Here is a 14,512-nt window from a genome sequence, read left to right as displayed (position 1 = left end):
ATTAGCATGTTACTAGCATGTTTCTAGCATGAATTAGCATGTTACTAGCATGATTCTAGCATGAATTAGCATGTTACTAGCATGATTCTAGCATGGATTAGCATGTTACTAGCATGATTCTAGCATGAATTAGCATGTTACTAGCATGAATTAGCATGTTACTAGCATGATTCTAGCATGTTACTAGCATGTTTCTAGCATGAATTAGCATGTTACTAGCATGTTTCTAGCATGAATTAGCATGTTGTTAGCATGATTCTAGCATGAATTAGCATGTTTCTAGCATGAATTAGCATGTAACTAGCATGATTCTAGCATTAATTAGCATGTAACTAGCATGTTACTAGCATGATTCTAGCATGAATCAGCTTGTTTCTAGCATGAATTAACATGTTGTTAGCATGATTCTAGCATGAATTAGCATGTTACTAGCATGACTAGCATGTCACTATCGTGTTGCTAGCACCTTTCTAGCAAGATTAGCATGTCAGTAGGATGTTAAAACTGTTAGCGTGTGTTAGAATAGCTAGTCACAGTCTCTGGGACAGTTGCTAGGGTGCTGAAATTGGTTGCTAGGGAGTGGCTAGTAAGTTTAAAGGTAATCAGTGATTGGCTGCTGGCTAGACTGAGTTGAATGAGGCCAGACTCTAGTCTGTAGGACAGTCTGATGTAGAGTTATGAGCTCACAAAGGTTGATCCAATGTTAAGTAAATGGGAGTCTTTTACAATGGAAGTCTATGGGACAGTTGCTAGGGTGCTGTAAGTGGTTGCTAGGGAGTGGCTAGTAAGTTAAAAAGTCATCAGTTATTGGCTGCTGGCTAGACTGAGTTAAATGAGTCCAGTTAGAAGTCTGTAGGACAGTCTGATGCAGAGTTATGAGCTCACAAAGTTTGACCCAATGTTAAGTCAATGGGACTTTTGGGATTTTTCTGGGTCGTTTTTCGGAAAACCCAAAGTCGGATCAGTTAGAAAAGATATAGCAACCCGAGTCAGACCAGTTTGAAGGTTTGACGAAAGTTTGAAGTATGTAGCTTGAAAGGCCTAGGAGGAGATACACTTAGAAATTAGTCTCAGAAGAATAAGAAGAAGAAGAAGAAGAAGAAGAAGAAGAAGAAGAAGAAGAAGAAGAATAAGTTTAAGATAGATAACAGTATGCTGGCTTTTCAAGCCACCATAATAACAATAATAATAATTATTATTATTATTACTAATACTACTACTACTATTATTATTATTATTATTAATATTCATAGTCCTTAGTAATTTATTCATGGAGTTTATCTATCTATCTGTCTATCTGTCTGTCTGTCTGTCTGTCAGTCTATAATAATAATAACTAGATATTAAAGTTTGAGGACAAACTTTATGGTGGCTTGAAAAGCCGAGTCTGAATTAGCATTTTTTTAGCATGAATTAGCAAGTAACTAGCATGATTCTAACATAAATTAGCTTGTAACTAGCATGATTCTAGCATGAATTAGCATGTTACTAGCATGTTTCTAGCATGAATTAGCATGATTCTAGCATGAATTAGCATGTTACTAGCATGTTTCTAGCATGAGTTAGCATGTTACTAGCATGTTTCTAGCATGAATTAGCATGTTACTAGCATGATTCTAGCATGAATTAGCATGTTACTAGCATGTTTCTAGCATGAATTAGCATGTTACTAGCATGTTTCTAGCATGATTTAGCATGTTATTAGCATGATTCTAGCATAAATTAGCATGTTTCTAGCATGAATTAGCATGTTATTAGCATGATTCTAGCATGAATTAGCATGTTACTAGCATGATTCTAGCATGAATTAGCATGTTACTAGCATGTTTCTAGCATGAATTAGCATGTAACTAGCATGATTCTAGCATGAATTAGCATGTTACTAGCATGATTCTAGCATGAATTAGCATGTTATTAGCATGATTCTAGCATGAATTAGCATGTTACTAGCATGATTCTAGCATGAATTAGCATGTTACTAGCATGATTCTAGCATGGATTAGCATGTAACTAGCATGATTCTAGCATGGATTAGCATGTAACTAGCATGATTCTAGCATGAATGAGCATGTTACTAGCATGTTTCTAGCATGAATTAGCATGTTATTAGCATGATTCTAGCATGAATTGGCATGTTTCTAGCATGAATTAGCATGTTATTAGCATGATTCTAGCATGAATTAGCATGTTACTAGCATGATTCTAGCATGAATTAGCATGTTACTAGCATGTTTCTAGCATGAATTAGCATGTTACTAGCATGATTCTAGCATGAATTAGCATGTTACTAGCATGTTTCTAGCATGAATTAGCATGTTACTAGCATGATTCTAGCATGAATTAACATTTTACTAGCATGATTCTAGCATGGATTAGCATGTTACTAGCATGTTTCTAGCATGAATTAGCATGTTACTAGCATGTTTCTAGCATGAATTAGCATGTTACTAGCATGATTCTAGCATGAATTAGCATGTTACTAGCATGTTTCTAGCATGAATTAGCATGTTACTAGCATGATTCTAGCATGAATTAGCATGTTACTAGCATGATTCTAGCATGAATTAGCATGTTATTAGCATGATTCTAGCATGAATTAGCATGTTACTAGCATGTTTCTAGCATGGATTAGCATGTTACTAGCATGTTTCTAGCATGAATTAGCATGTTGTTAGCATGATTCTAGCATGAATTAGCATGTTTCTAGCATGAATTAGCATGTAACTAGCATGATTCTAGCATTAATTAGCATGTTACTAGCATGATTCTAGCATGAATCAGCTTGTTTCTAGCATGAATTAGCATGTTGTTAGCATGATTCTAGCATGAATTAGCATGTTACTAGCATGACTAGCATGTCACTATCGTGTTGCTAGCACCTTTCTAGCAAGATTAGCATGTCAGTAGGATGTTAAAACTGTTAGCGTGTGTTAGAATAGCTAGTCACAGTCTCTGGGACAGTTGCTAGGGTGCTGAAATTGGTTGCTAGGGAGTGGCTAGTAAGTTTAAAGGTAATCAGTGATTGGCTGCTGGCTAGACTGAGTTGAATGAGGCCAGACTCTAGTCTGTAGGACAGTCTGATGCAGAGTTATGAGCTCACAAAGGTTGATCCAATGTTAAGTAAATGGGAGTCTTTTACAATGAAAGTCTATGGGACAGTTGCTAGGGTGCTGTAAGTGGTTGCTAGGGAGTGGCTAGTAAGTTAGAAAAGTCATCAGTTATTGGCTGCTGGCTAGACTGAGTTAAATGAGTCCAGTTAGAAGTCTGTAGAACAGTCTGATGCAGAGTTATGAGCTCACAAAGTTTGACCCAATGTTAAGTCAATGGGACTTTTGGGATTTTTCTGGGTCGTTTTTCGGAAAACCCAAGGTCGGATCAGTTAGAAAAGATATAGCAACTCGAGTCAGACCAGTTCGAAGGTTTGACGAAAGTTTGAAGTATGTAGCTTGAAAGGCCTAGGAGGAGATACACTTAGAAATTAGTCTCAGAAGAAGAAGAAGAAGAAGAAGAATAATAAGTTTAAGATAGATAACAATATGCTGGCTTTTCAAGCCACCATAACTAGATATTAAAGTTTGAGGACAAACTTTATGGTGGCTTGAAAAGCCGAGTCTGAATTAGCATGTTACTAGCATGAATTAGCAAGTAACTAGCATGATTCTAACATAAATTAGCATGTAACTAGCATGATTCTAGCATGAATTAGCATGTTACTAGCATGTTTCTAGCATGAATTAGCATGATTCTAGCATGAATTAGCATGTTACTAGCATGTTTCTAGCATGAGTTAGCATGTTACTAGCATGTTTCTAGCATGAATTAGCATGTTACTAGCATGATTCTAGCATGAATTAGCATGTTACTAGCATGTTTCTAGCATGAATTAGCATGTTATTAGCATGTTTCTAGCATGATTTAGCATGTTATTAGCATGATTCTAGCATGAATTAGCATGTTTCTAGCATGAATTAGCATGTTATTAGCATGATTCTAGCATGAATTAGCATGTTACTAGCATGATTCTAGCATGAATTAGCATGTTACTAGCATGTTTCTAGCATGAATTAGCATGTTACTAGCATGATTCTAGCATGAATTAGCATGTTACTAGCATGATTCTAGCATGAATTAGCATGTTATTAGCATGATTCTAGCATGAATTAGCATGTTACTAGCATGAATCTAGCATGAATTAGCATGTTACTAGCATGATTCTAGCATGAATTAGCATGTTACTAGCATGATTCTAGCATGAATTAGCATGTAACTAGCATGATTCTAGCATGAATTAGCATGTTACTAGCATGTTTCTAGCATGAATTAGCATGTAACTAGCATGACTCTAGCATGAATTAGCATGTTACTAGCATGATTCTAGCATGAATTAGCATGTTATTAGCATGATTCTAGCATGAATTAGCATGTTACTAGCATGATTCTAGCATGAATTAGCATGTTACTAGCATGATTCGAGCATGAATTAGCATGTTACTAGCATGATTCTAGCATGAATTAGCATTTTACTAGCATGTTTCTAGCATGAATTAGCATGTTATTAGCATGATTCTAGCATGAATTAGCATGTTACTAGCATGTTTCTAGCATGAATTAGCATGTTATTAGCATGATTCTAGCATGAATTAGCATGTTACTAGCATGATTCTAGCATGAATTAGCATGTTACTAGCATGTTTCTAGCATGAATTAGCATGTTACTAGCATGATTCTAGCATGAATTAGCATGTTACTAGCATGTTTCTAGCATTAATTAGCATGTTAGTAGCATGTTTCTAGCATGAATTAGCATGTTATTAGCATGATTCTAGCATGAATTAGCATGTTTCTAGCATGAATTAGCATGTTATTAGCATGATTCTAGCGTGAATTAGCATGTTACTTGCATGATTCTAGCAGGAATTAGCATGTTACTAGCATGTTTCTAGCATGAATTAGCATGTTACTAGCATGATTCTAGCATGAATTAGCATGTTACTAGCATGATTCTAGCATGAATTAGCATGTTACTAGCATGATTCTAGCATGAATTAGCATGTTACTAACATGATTCTAGCATGTTACTAGCATGTTTCTAGCATGAATTAGCATGTTACTAGCATGATTCTAGCATGAATTAGCATGTTACTAGCATGATTCTAGCATGAATTAGCATGTTACTAGCATGTTTCTAGCATGAATTAGCATGTTACTAGCATGATTCTAGCATAAATTAGCATGTTACTAGCATGATTCTAGCATGAATTAGCATGTTATTAGCATGATTCTAGCATGAATTAGCATGTTACTAGCATGATTTTAGCATGTTACTAGCTTGTTTCTAGCATGAATTAGCATGTTACTAGCATGTTTCTAGCATGAATTAGCATGTTGTTAGCATGATTCTAGCATGAATTAGCATGTTACTAGCATGATTCTAGCATGAATTAGCATGTTACTAGCATGGTTCTAGCATGAATTAGCATGTTACTAGCATGTTTCTAGCATGAATTAGCATGTTACTAGCATGTTTCTAGCATGAATTAGCATGTTATTAGCATGATTCTAGCATGAATTAGCATGTTACTAGCATGATTCTAGCATGAATTGGCATGTTACTAGCATGTTTCTAGCATGAATTAGCATGTTACTAGCATGATTCTAGCATGAATAAGCATTTTACTAGCATGTTTCTAGCATGAATTAGCATGTTACTAGCATGAATTAGCATGTAACTAGCATGATTCTAGCATTAATTAGCATGTAACTAGCATGTTACTAGCATGATTCTAGCATGAATCAGCTTGTTTCTAGCATGAATTAGCATGTTGTTAGCATGATTCTAGCATGAATTAGCATGTTACTAGCATGACTAGCATGTCACTATCGTGTTGCTAGCACCTTTCTAGCAAGATTAGCATGTCAGTAGGATGTTAAAACTGTTAGCGTGTGTTAGAATAGCTAGTCACAGTCTCTGGGACAGTTGCTAGGGTGCTGAAATTGGTTGCTAGGGAGTGGCTAGTAAGTTTAAAGGTAATCAGTGATTGGCTGCTGGCTAGACTGAGTTGAATGAGGCCAGACTCTAGTCTGTAGGACAGTCTGATGCAGAGTTATGAGCTCACAAAAGTTGATCCAATGTTAAGTAAATGGGAGTCTTTTACAATGGAAGTCTATGGGACAGTTGCTAGGGTGCTGTAAGTGGTTGCTAGGGAGTGGCTAGTAAGTTAAAAAGTCATCAGTTATTGGCTGCTGGCTAGACTGAGTTAAATGAGTCCAGTTAGAAGTCTGTAGGACAGTCTGATGCAGAGTTATGAGCTCACAAAGTTTGACCCAATGTTAAGTCAATGGGACTTTTGGGATTTTTCTGGGTCGTTTTTCGGAAAACCCAAAGTCGGATCAGTTAGAAAAGATATAGCAACCCGAGTCAGACCAGTTTGAAGGTTTGATGAAAGTTTGAAGTATGTAGCTTGAAAGGCCTAGGAGGAGATACACTTAGAAATTAGTCTCAGAAGAAGAAGAAGAAGAAGAATAATAATAAGTTTAAGATAGATAACAATATGCTGGCTTTTCAAGCCACCATAATAATATATTAAGTTTATATATATATATATATATAAACTTAAACACAATCAGAACCTTTGTAAAAGTACTGCAGCCCATCTTGTGAGTATTGCTTCTTCGTGCTAAGTTACTTACTGTAATGCTTTCCTCATTTGTAAGTTTGGACAAAATATAAATTGGGTTGATTAAGTTTTTAATGTGATTTATATGATGACATTGGATATGTTGTTTTGCTTGTTTTTTGTGATATGTGTGACATGAAGGTTGATGTAGTTGTGTGGTGAAGCCAAAGATGAGTTTCCACTTGTGGATAATAAAGAAAGTAAAGTAAATGTCTAACTGTGACTAAAATGACCAAAAAAATAAAAAAATTCTTTTGTCAAGATTAGTCCTAAATAAAGTTACTGTACATGATAATTTTTTAATTTCAAATGAATTCAAAATGACTTCTCACGCCCTTTGATCTTATTTAGACTTTTGCTGTATTTGTTTTTGGTCAGTTATTAATGTTTAATTCATTGTTTAATAATATGTTTTCCCCCTTTAAGCCACTCTAGCCCAAGACTGGTTGCCTCCTGAAGTTAAGCAGGGCTGATTATGATTTCTATCTGAATGGGAGACCACCCTAGAAAGCAACCATATTATAAGGCTTTTTTTTCAATCCTGATCCACTGCACTGACTCCAGCATTGTCTCTCCTCTCCACCCATAGCTGGTGTGTGTGCTGAATGAGTGCACTGGTGCTGTTGCTCTGTTATTTCATCATCCTGGTTGTTCCTGCACATTGGTGGTGGGCAAGATACATACAATACTGCAAAATAAAGTGATGCATTAATGCCTCATTTATTCATTGCCTTAATTTGATTAAATTAGGCTTAAAATACCTCTCTGTCATCCTTTTGAGAATATAATATAATATAATATAATATAATATAATATAATATAATATAATATAATATAATATAATATAATATTTGATTTGTATTTTTAACTCATTGCATCTTGTTACCACACAGCTCTAGTCATTTACTTTACTTGAGCTCCATCTACTGGTAATCTTTCTGAACTTTGTCAGACTGTACCGCTCGTTGCAATACCCGAGGGTGCTGTTTATATTTAGGACTGTGTGTTTTTGCCAATATGTTTTTGTATGCACTAGAAATTTAACAAAATGTACACTTTTTTATAGTACTTCTTGTTTAATTATATGATCATAATATTAATCTTCAGGAGTGATTTAAATTGTATTAAGTTATATTTGTTTAAATATAATAAACAATTTGTCCTAACCAACCCTTAACCCTAAACATAACTGTTGGCATACCAACCCTCTTGAAATATATAACCTAATTTTTTTTTTTTCACAGCTACGTTAATAGTTTTCTTAGAAAGTAGACTGTTTTCATTCAGCTCAAACTAATTCTGTGCCTCTGATATGTGACCCTTTAACACAGTGAAGTAAATTGTATCTGTTGTTACGTCCTAAGACATATATTTTGGTGTGCACAATGTGCTTTTGTGTTTTCTCTCTCTCTGTGTCTCTCTCTCCCTGCAGGTAACTGTGTCCACCTGGTAGCGATCATTGGATCTTTCCAGTGATTGGCTGTTGGGAGAGGCGAGAGAGTATTTAACCTGATCTACACTTCAAACCACTGTTGTTGGTGGTGGCTAGATTGTGCAGTGGCTGACCTTTTCTCTACATACAGACCTTGTGTTTGTTAGAGCTTTCAAAATTTGATTTGACTTCAATATTTACAGTGTGGTGAAGCTATTTAAGTCAGACTTCTACTTTCAGTGATCTTGTTGTTAACATCTAATAATTCACCCAAAGAGAAGTGAGTCTGGTTGATTTGTTTATTTTGAGGGTTAAGTAGGAAGGTGGGTGCTATTGTTTTGAATCTGTTTTCTCCTGTTTATGTTAGTAGAGGAAGTTTATATATTTTTGTTTCTTTTTATTTCAGATTAGCGAAAGTTCATATTAGGAGTTAGCTTGTTTTTGTTTGTTTTGGCTTTGCCCCCTTCTGAATTTTCTGAATTAATACCCAGTTTTCTTTGTTATATTTTGATATGTAAATAAACTTCTCTTTTCTTGATTTGACCTTGTGTAAAAAGTCTCTAGAAATTTTGTTTGGGGAGACGAGTTATCAATCTCTCTTTTTCCAGCCATTGCACATCACCCACCACCAATCATTCATTTTCTGTTGCGGTCACATCCCTACCCTGAAAAGATTGTAACACTGTAAAAAAAAACACCAGAAACTAACATGTTTTTTTAGATAATATAATAAGAAAATAGAAACCAACAATCCATCAGCACAATCGTATGTTGATATGGGAAAATAATACTATAATAAAAAATATATATATTCCAATATTGTCTTTTCGTTTGTTTGAAGTTTCAATTAGAGTAGAATTCAACAGACGGCTCAAGCACGAAAACTATCAATTCCTAGAAATGAAATCTTGAAACTGCAGCCTTTTGTGTTGCACGATAACACTGTGCTGTGTCTCTTAAATGGGTCAAAAGGGTGTATGCCATGTGTCTGAAAACTCTCATTACCTCTACTGTACCTCACATAACCCTAGTTTGCCCTTTCTTTGTATTTTATTTGAATTTGAGCATGTTCTTTATTATCCACAAGTGGAAATTTGTCAATTGGCTTCACATAATTAGACTCAACATCCTCACATATGTAGATAAAAAAACAACAAATAACACAAATAAATTCAACATCATCAAATCAAATCAAAATGCATACAGTTTAACACAGTTAAACCTACTCAAATTAAAGTATTTACATTTTTATGGCATGCAGCACATTTGATACATATTTTTTCTTACTTAAGGTTGCCTAAAACATCATATTAATGACAAAATCTGAAATGTAACATTCAAGGGATGATAAAAATCATCATTAATTACAAGTGCTTACTGTTTAACTCATATTTGGTATTTTTTCAAGAGTTTTTGCTTTTTTTTTAACTGGCAATAGTCCATACCATAGTCATGTTAAAAAATTCACAACACTCTCACAAATTAACATATACCATCTGCAAAATATGTCGACTCACACCAAAGTGTTGTAAACCCATAGTAAGATATGATCTTTGCATTGCTTTTTGAAAAGTATTTTCTACATTTCCAATAAATATCAATTTACTATCAATGCATGTTCTTAGATATTTAAAACTTCCAACTGCCATTTGATACCCATCTGGTCAATAAAATCTCATTTGTTCCTACTGATGACTATTCCCTTGGTTTCATTACCATTTATTTCCAGTGAACCAAGTTGTGCTTGCAGTTATATCCATGTTATAGTGATCAACTCAACCTAAGCTTATGTCATGGCTAAACTGCTGTCTGGAATTTTGTTTACAAATCTTTTACAGTCTTGGGTATGGAATTGGGGAAAGGGGGGACACTCAATCATGCCAGTGCAGTTGATCCAGTGAGGTTCCCAAGATAGTTGACATAAACAAACTCACATGGACCCACGCATGCAGTCCTCACCAAGGTTAATTTAGTAAACAAAAACTAAAACTAAGAATACAACTGTTGGTTAAAGGTGCAGTAGGTGAGATTGACAACCAGTGGTTAAACTAGGTATTGCACTCCAAAATCAAAAAACTTTTCAACCGATTTCTCCTTCGAAGCAAATACAGGTTGCCAGACTACGGGAGTGAGCATGCTCAGAAGAGTATAAATGGATGTCAGCTCCAAGTGGGTGGGACTTTAGCTCCAAGTGGGTGGGACTTTAGCTCCAAGTGGGTTGGCCTTGGGCTCCAAATGGGCTGTACAAACCTGGAGTTTTTATTTATTTAACTTCTTGTACATGACCAATTTTGTGCTTTATGAATGTCTATACCTACTCCAACCCTAAACCCAACCTCATAAATGGAGTTTTTGTACAAACCATCACCTGAAATTTCTATTTTAGAAATGGTTATTTTTGCGGTTTAACAACAGCAAACTACTAACAATGATCACCTCTTACTGATTAAATGAGCAATGTTAAATGCTACCAATGTGAGCTTGAATACCATTTTATGTAACATTTATTACAAAACTAAAAGTAGAAGCAGATAGTTTACTTCAGATCTTGAGAATAAAATAAAATAAGCATATTTGAAAATCATTATTATTACTGTGTAAAAAGGTTTTATGTTTATTAGATCTGAATGGCTGTATTTAAATGTTTCTGTCATGTTGTGCGTGGTGCAGAGAAATTGCTTGTTGCTGGAGTCTTCAAAACATGTGTTGTTAGGACTTGGTGTTCTAACCGATGTAAACTGTTCTGCTAATGTTTATGTTTGTGATGTTTTTAATTTTTGCTGATTGAAAACCACCTATAACTCTGAACCTATAACTCTGAATCTGCTTCTGTCCTGCAGTGATCACATTTTCGGCCATGGCCACAAACATTGAAACTGAAATTAAATACATTTTTTTCCCACCAAGGCAACCCAGAGTGCTCAAAAATAAATAGCTAAATTGGCAGTGGGCTGGTTATAGAGACCAAAACAAAGACAGAAACAAATATGTCCACTTAGCATGTTTTTTTTAAATATTTGCAAAAATATTATGTTATTTTTATACATTAGAAGAGTCAAAAACGTACATACAGCACCTTTAAAACATTTTCATAAACTGAAATAACATTTTTAAAATCAATAAATGTATATCTTTACTGAAATAATAAAAAAAATAAATAAACAATTGTTTTCAAAATGAATGAGCTCCCATTCAGTGGTGGAAAATCTGACTTGGCTGTTTAGAAAAACATCTTTAGATGGCGCTTTTACAGACAACCCAGCCTGATCTCACGAGAAAACATAAGTATTTTACATTTTGTCAGTTTACTGGCTTATTCATACGAATTCGTAAGAGTTCAGTCATATGAAAATGTACGATTTTAAAAAGGAGGTGTGGCACCCAACCCCACCCCTAAACCCAACCATACCTGCCAACACTCCCGTTTTTCCCGGGAGTCTCCCGTATTTCAGACCCATTTCCCGCTCATCTCCCGTATTGTTGTGTCTCCCGAAAAACTCTTTGGTACAGTCCGGCCAGCTTTTTGGCTTAGTCCCCATGTACACCGAACCCAACGCGCAACCACCTGCTCCCCAGTTCACGCGCACCTCCCTCCACGCTCTTCACTTCGCGAACCCAAGTCCCCCCCCTGAATGTTGGCAGTTATGAACCCAACCGTCAATGGGTGATGAGCAAATCATACTAAATTGTATGAATTAGATTGTACAAATTGATACGAATTAACCACTAAATCAAAAAGTTACGAATTGCCGTGAGATTATGTTGTAGAACCTCAGTCAAGCGAATGATTTTTTTTAACATAAAACATATCTTTTCTATTTAAACATTAAAAGTGCTCTAACGTTTCCAAAAAATGTAAACTAGACAATTCATTTTCACGCTATTTCTAAGAGTTTTGCACAATTGGTTAAAGTTATATTTGCTGTAGTAAACAATGGGCATGTTCTGTTAACTCTACTAAGCTATAATTATTAAAACTGAAACGAAATATATTAAAACAGTGGTTAGCACTGTCACCTCACAGCAAGAAGGTCACTGGTTCGAGTTCCGGCTGGGTCAGTTGGCATTTCTGTGTGGAGTTTGCATGTTCTCCGCGTGTCTGGGTGCTCCGGTTTCCCCCACAGTCCAAAGACATGTGGTATAGATGAATTGGGTAAACAAAGTTGGCCGCAGTGTGTGAATGTGAGAGTGTATGGGTGACCCCTGATAAATAAGGGATCAAGCTTAAGGAAAATTAATGAATAAATAAACTAAAACTAAACTGAAATGTACCAGCAGATTTTAAAATAGTATTGAAATAAAAACGACATCTTGACATACTGTCCTGACATCCTCACATCTCGTGCTTAATGCATTTGAATCTCTACACCAGTACATATACTGTAACAACTGTTTTTTAAAATAATGAACTCAAATCAACAGCAAAGCAGCCCTAACTTCATCTTTATTTAACTGCTTATGAAAAGCACTGTTGTTTCCCAGTATTATAACAGGATAACACGCGCAGAGGTAAATTTAGCTGCACAGGGGACTCTATATAAAACCAGTCCTGCTCATAAGCAGAAACGCCACATATTGTCATTACTACACCAGAGAACACTTCCACCGCATGCAGTCATCGATGGACATCTGCTGTAATTATTTTTAATTTTAGCTTACATTTTTTTTTTCCTGTACCACTTATCTTTAAATATCCTTCTATATCTCCAGCTCAGAGCAAATATGGCAGGAGTAGCACTTAAGGTTCTGGCCTTCATTCACAGTGCAGTGATAATTAGTCACAGGTTCATCTTCTTGGTGCAAAATGCCCCACTTGAAATATAATGAGGTGATATTTTCTGTTTTCCATGTATTGACATTTGATACAAGTAGAAACTAAAGCCTGACAATGTATAGTGTAAGGAGATTGACCTCTGTTTAACATTTTACTGTAATTTTTGGAATTTTTTTGCTTACCAGGCTGTATTTATTCAATATAGCAAAAACAGCAACATTATAACAATTAAAAAAACATGTTTCAGCATAAATATATTTTAAAATGCAATAACAATTTATTGTGATGGCAAAGATTACTTTTCAGCATCATAGTCCAGTCTTCATGATCTTGCTAAAATCATTGTTTCTTATATTAATTAATGAAAAACAATTAATATTTTGGAAACTGCATTGAGATTTTTTGATGAATAGAAAGTTAAATAGAACAGCATTTATTTAAAACCTATTAATATGTTATTATCATATTAGAAGAATATAATATAAAGAATATTAAAGTAAAAAACAAAACAAAAATGGAGTTCACAGCCTCCCAAAGAAAAAAAGAAGCTTAATTGCCTAAATTTGTTTTTGTAGTTTTGCAATGAATTTTCTTGATTTCTATGCTGCTAAAATAAATTCACCTTAAATGCACTGTTAAGCCTTACTGTAGATTATACGGTAAATAACTGTAAAATAACAAGTATTTTGCTGCAATAAAGGGAAACAGTATTTTACTGTAAAAAAACCTGTTGAGGTCTAACACTGTGCAATTGACACGGCAAAGAGCCAGCTCCATCACTGCAGTATATTCAAGTGCCGAGGAATCCTCTGTAGCTAAAATTCAGTTTTCAGTTTGGTTTATGACACACACTTTAAGCAGTTGACCTATCAAAACAGACAGGGCAACAACTGACCAATTAAAGCAGACTCTTGGAAAGAAGGAATTTAGAGAGACAGCATCCTTAAACCAACTGTTTCAGACATTGGGAAAAAGAGAGATGCTGTAATGCTGTATATATTATGAGAAAAGTAAAGTGATTTTTAATTAATTCATGTCAACCTGGCCTCCAAAACTAAATGGTACACCTATAAAACAGCATAATGTGTCCTAGTTTGGTCCAAAAATTTTAGTTTTGTTAAAATTGACTCACCATCATGAGCCCTCCTGAGACCTTCATTCATCTTTGGAATACAAATTAAGATAGTTTAGATGAAATCTGAAAGCTCTCTCAGACAGCAAAGGTCACAAGACTGACAAAGTCCAAAAACAACCCAGGCTCATTATGGATACGTACCCCTGTCTACATTTCTAGAGAGCGCGAAATACACAAATCCACCAGAGGCAGCTGTGTATGCTTTTTCAGATCTCAGATTTCTCTTGCGAGTGTCATTCGTGCCTGCTCTTCTCACGTAAATCCACCAGAGGCCACTGTCGACTGACCGACCCACCCACTCACCATCTTCTTCCCTAAACCGAACCGATAGTGTTTTGAAAAGCAATCCAGAAAAAGAAAAGCCCTCGCGGCCGCCAGATTTTTGCCGCATTTTCAGATCTTCCCACGTTCTCACCCTGTTATTTACATGTTTATTTTATTCTTTAGCTTTTGTTTTACCTGCTTTCTGGAACCATTCTTCACCAGACTCGAAC

The sequence above is a fragment of the Danio aesculapii genome, chromosome 9, assembly GCF_903798145.1.
Source record: "Danio aesculapii chromosome 9, fDanAes4.1, whole genome shotgun sequence".
NCBI lineage: Eukaryota > Metazoa > Chordata > Actinopteri > Cypriniformes > Danionidae > Danio > Danio aesculapii.
Note: the sequence above shows the minus strand (reverse complement) of the source record.